Below are 6,162 nucleotides of genomic sequence, written 5' to 3'. Positions count from 1 at the left end.
GGTGGTTACATGTGCATGTGTGTGTGCAAGAAATGTATTGTGGAATTTCGAAGAAATAGTGATTCACTATACATTGTAGTCGATAAGGAAACTATGACTAATTTTTTCCAATACAAAACGTACTGAATCTGTGCATTTATAGACGCTTGATTATTGCTATTAATGTACTTGATTAGACTAGGGTTATTACAAGTGCATGTGTGTGCAAGAAATTTGAGTTTTGTTTTCACCGACATGTTGATTCACTATATATTGTAGTCTATGAGGAAACTTGTGAAATAATTTTTTTTCAAATCCAAACCTAGCAAAATCTGTGTATATAGATGCTTAATTATAGATATCAATATACTTGATTAGACTAGATTGGTAACAAGTTCGTGTGTGTGGAAGTAATTTGATTTTGGAATTTCACTAAAATGTTGATTCACTATACATTGTAGTCTATGAGGAAACCATGAATACAAAACTAGCTAAATCTGTGATTTTTATAAATGTTTTACAATAGATATAAATGTACGTGATGAGAATGGGGTTTTTAATGGAGCATTTAAAAGAGCAGATGTGAAAAACAAAGATGATATTGGAATTTTACCCTAGTGTTCATTTGTCAAAGTTAAAAGGTTTGTTTTTGAAAGTTCCAAGGTCAAATGAGATATTATATGCCAAGTAAAATATTATTTATACGTAATGTGACACGCAGGGGGAGGGTCACTGTTTTGTGGAGGGTCATTGTTATTTTCTTGCAAACACTTTTGAAGGGTCTCTATTTTTCGTGTGATGTCATTTTGAAAAACACCCCCTATAATTTCTGTCCAGTTCCTAATAAGCAATGATCATATCTCTCTAGTTGATACTTTTAACGTATCTTCAAGCATTGATGATCTGTCTGTAAAATGCAATTCATGGTTTCCCCAAAAAATTATGTCAAAATACTGTGTTCAATCTGTTAACAGAGCTTAAATATGTAAAATCTATGATTATGAAAATATGATAAATAAGATAAATCGAGTCAGAGATACCTGATATTATAAGAAAGAAAAAGGAACAATTGTGATGAACAAAGGGTAATGTGAACAGAAAAATATATCTAGACATGTGTTAGTAACTTTGGATGAACTCAGACTACAAATAGTATTATAAGATATTGATACGCAGTTGTTTGATCGTCATTTGTATGTTAGTTGAGGATTGTGAGGATTCTGTTTTCAAAATGGTCAAGAACAGATGATGTATTTATATTTGTGTCGTCTTTTCTTTGGTAATAAAACCATCGGAAACTGTTTAAAGAATTGTCGTAAGTTATTTTGCAATGGTAATTCTCATAATGTGGCGATGAAATAAAGAGTTGGGAGTAAATCTCATATTTTGTCATATTGACTGTACTGAAAACTGCTCACTTCTCTACTTTTGCGACTTTGACATTTATTTCTAAGGAAGTGATCGTATGTTTCATAACGAGAACGGCGAAGAGTGATCTTCGATATTTTTATGGTGAAATGAAGTCATTGTTTGAATTCTTCCCAAAAAGAGAAACTTGATATCATGCAGATATTGAAAAATGAAGTAATAAGGGAAGCCGCAGCACTGTACAGTTTGAAAGGCTGCAGGAGCATGAAGGAAATGTAGTCATTTCATAGATCAGCCTTTGAATGGATGCAATTAAACTCCCGCTCGTGTAATTTGATCGGGCACCGTGGTATCAGCAGCGGTGTTCAATGTAATCATGGTAATTAAAGTTCTGCAGTCCAAGTTTCCTAGCAATATCTGAAAGACGCAGGCCTTTGAGATTCCTATTACTCTTAAATCTCATAGATTAACTGTTGTGCAGCATTGACAGCTAAGAGCGATGATAGTTTCGAAACCACAAAAGACTGTTTCCGTTCAAAAAAGACTGAGCTTGGAGAACTTGTGATAAAAACGATCGTTACCATGAGCTTTTGAAATCTTTACTCCCACAATATCTGTCAAATTTCAGTTCATTTGTTGTAACCTGGCTGGTTAATCATGGTCCGTTTTTTATCTTATTTTATCTTTTATTTTGTTTGCAAATGCCATCACTTCACACTGTCATCAATGTGATAGACCTTCACTATCTCATCGTAGCAATAAATGTAGCGTTTAAAACATTTTTTACAACAATTTTTATTGTATTTCATGAGGAAATATACTGCGTCGCGTTATACTCGAAGTGATCACCATGGCTGATACAGCATAGTAAGTGTTTACGTAAAATCATCTTGGAGTCTGGCGGATGAAATTCACACTCGGGACTTTGAGGTTTAATGGATGGAATGAAAATAGTGTCTACTTTATTCACAATGAAGTTTTGAAGCTGAACTAACTGCTGCAAATTTCACAGCTCTGTAAATACTGTACAAAAATTTAACTTCAATCAAACAAATCTCACGTATCTGTTATTTATTCGGGGTTCGCTTATATATATATATATATATATATATATATATATATATATATATATATATATTATAATATATATATATATATATATTATTATATATATATATAAAACAACGTGTTTACTTCCGCATACACCAATCTTAATTTCATTCGAAGAAATTCAGGGAATAGTAAGGGAGAACGGTTTCTAATACCGAAAATTTTGAAAGAGAAAAATTTACTTTGACAGGGAGTGCATCACGGATATTTGTAGAATAGATTGACCAACACAGCAGCGAAGAACTTAGATCGCATCATATATCATTAAACAGGGTAAGCCCAATTTAAGGACCACGGTACGCGTGCCATCTGCCGCGATTCGAGTTCTGCAGGTTCAATAGACACCAACCGTCCTTGATTCTTATGTACGACAAAGTGCGGCCACAGCTTAGCTGCACAGCTATAGGGCATGTCAACGGTCACTGAAATTCTGAAAAATAAAACTTTCAAAATCTTCTTAAAATTGACATGGCTTAAGGGGGCGCTGCACCCAACAGCGTATTTTGCACAAAATCACTTCTTTTACAATATTTAGACAATTTTGGGACCAATCCTGACGGGTGTAGCATGCTGGCAGGGTACGCTTACCCATTCCGGACACCTGGTACCACCACTAACTATCAGTGGTTCAGGATGGTCCTACTTAAATTTGTAAATCTCAAATGTCCCATGGACCTTGTAATGTATTACCTTGAATGAAAATGATTATTGGACAAGTTTAATGTCGTATTGCAAATATTCATTCAACTTTAATTAATTTGTTAACCAAATATTAAAATTTTGGTAGTCATCTTTTAGCTTGTCAAGCAGTCAGAAGTAGGGTGATTAAGAAGTGGTAATTTATGCAATTTTATGCAAATCTTCAGATTTCCTGGCTTCCCTTTTCTCCCAATTTCAAGATATCCTTAAGTTAGAATTTAACTCCACTGTGGCTAGGTCAAATTTTAATTTCTGAAATTTTCACATTATGCTCTTAAACATAGGCAATAAATTTCTCACATTTTGAATAAGAGGTATTTTAATTTTGGTCATCGTGTTTTTAATCACCTTTTTTGAGTGTAAGTCTTTCAACCCATGCCATTTTAGATTAAAGATAGATAATGCAAAATAAAATACTCGATTTTTTTTACATATACTCTTGTTTCAAATGAAATATTACATTTCAGAAAATAGTATCATGTTTCTGACTTGAATTAATTTATCGTTAATACCAACATTAAGGTTTCTTACCCCCAAACACCACTCTTTCATCCTTCTAGTAAAAATGCTTCCATACTAAACTTAGGATTCTGTGCTTTGTAAATATATATAATGCGAGGGGTTTTCATTGTCATCTTAGATGGGAAATATTCCTTTGAAAGAAACTGTGTTTCAACGTGCAGCTCTACCTCAAGACCTTGATATTTGAAATGTACCTTTCTGGCCATTTTGTCTACAAAATTAACGTACAGAATTTCAATATTGATCAATTTTTATCGTCATAATTTTACACATAGTGTGATTTTGAAAAACACTAACCATCCCCCCTGTAATGTGTGCCCATCCCTTTTTGCACATGTCCCTCGCTCGATGTAGATTTCGCAAACACACATTTACAGGTCACCACTTCATAACTTAGAAGACGTTTTTAAAGCCCAAATTGTGATTTAGCCATGAAGATGAATCGATAAGTAAATTGAAGTGAAAGTGCATATATTTCTTGCTTAAACTGCAGAACGTGAATCTTGAAATTGACACTTGAATGAAACCCAGGAGGTTTCTCACAAATACCTAAGTTTATGAAAGAGTACGTGCCCGCGGTGCAACAGGGTATCCACCGAGAAATGTAGCGTAGGGGACTGAATACAAGCGCGCCGCTGTTTGTTCTGACATAAATTGCTGTATTCACATTCTGAAGTCTAATTTTTGGCCAGAAGTCGAAAGTACAGTGTTTACAGAATGTCCTGGGCCACATTTGCTCCTTACCTACAATGCAGTGAGCAATCGAATGCAGACTATGAATGCTTCCTTTGCGCTAGCTCAATGCATTGAAGAACGAAAATCAAACTGTTCGGTGCACATGGAGAAATTTATTTTAGCAGCATTAATTCACATAAATTCACATGTTGTGGGTTGTAACTGAACACAATTGGAACTAATTTGGGATAATTGGATTTTCATATTTTTCAAATTCCTCAAAAGTGTTTGATGCCGTACAGCTGAATGTTGCAATATTGCAAATTACTCATAAAATAAGTGTGTAACATAAAAAAGAAAGCAGGTGAGCTTACATTTGCAGATTAAACAGGCATTACTTCACCATCGATTTATCCCAAATTAGTGCGAACCGTGTTACTTATGAAATTTCTATTTTAAGGACGAATGAGGTTATGTGGATGTTCAGCTCTGTAGCAAGCCCTAGTCGAAATTAAAATAACAGGGCCTTTCTGTTGGTGCGTGGAAATAATGAAATCATGGTTACGCTGGTATAAGGTGGCCATAAGAACCAATGAAATCCCTAGGTACTTGTCAACTGATTCATCAATTGGGATAAATGATATATTGTGTAAAAAGTTTTTGTCTGTTGAAAATTTATTATCACAGTGGTCCAAGAGAAACTTGACCTTGTTTGGTAAAATTACTGTCATTAAATCTCTTGCAGCTGCTAAAATTATGTATCTCCTTAATATTTATGATATTCCAGTTACATTTTTAAAGCGCTTATGGGGATCCAGAATTGATAGGATTGAGCGTAACACAATTATCGGTAACTATCATTAAGGCGGGCTTAAGATGTACGATGTCTTTTCACAAAAGAATCTTTTTATGCTGCCTGGGTTACGCATCTTTTGAAGGAGAATGCAAATAATGTTGCGCCCTCTTGGAGATGTATCCATCTCTTTCACTCGCACAAAGCAAACTTAGACAATTAATTTTTATATGAATTTTGATGTTTCTTCTCATTGTCCAGAAATTATTGGTCTTCCGAACTTTTATATATAATGTATACTAGCATTGAGCATTGTATGCACCTAGAGGAGGATGGTCATCACCGGAAAATTCGAGCAATATTTATTTGGTGTAATAGACATATACAATTTAAAGGTAAAGTGCTATACTTTAAAACGTAGCTTAAATCCAATGTTGTATTTATAAAATATATTGTAGATTTAGACGGGAATACATCCGTAATTTGCATGACAAGTCAAATTTGGTATGCGAGTTATTCATGTGATATAATGCAATACCATGGCATTGGCGAGAAACTGTGATGTGTACTAATGTTAGATTAGATTCTAGCTTTGCTAACACCTTTTGTCTTCTTGAAACAAAGTTGTAATCAAAAAAAAGTGTTGATAAGATAACCACAAAAGAGTACTATTGGTCTTTATTAATCAAAAATTCATTAAGCCTTGGATCACGAATAAATGGAACAGAATTCTGAATTTGGGACCCGAGTGTAACTGGTCAAAGCTTTGGTACAGTAGAATAATACAGGAAACAACGGAAAGGATTTTTTCAAACTTTATGTATATATTTATACATGATATACTTCCAAACGATGCTGATTTGTACAGATGAAAATTAACAACAATCAGTCAGTGAAGGATTTGTAATGTAAAAAATGATATATTTCACATGTTCATTGAATGTGAACAGTAAAATCCTTTGGAATCAAATTGAATGATTTTTCACCAGTGAATAAAACTATAATCTTAAAATTAC

Source organism: Ptychodera flava, unplaced genomic scaffold (assembly GCF_041260155.1).
Source record: "Ptychodera flava strain L36383 unplaced genomic scaffold, AS_Pfla_20210202 Scaffold_148__1_contigs__length_97679_pilon, whole genome shotgun sequence".
In the NCBI taxonomy this organism is placed as follows: Eukaryota; Metazoa; Hemichordata; class Enteropneusta; family Ptychoderidae; genus Ptychodera; species Ptychodera flava.
The sequence above is the reverse complement of the archived record's forward strand: the minus strand, read 5'-3'. Positions refer to the sequence as shown.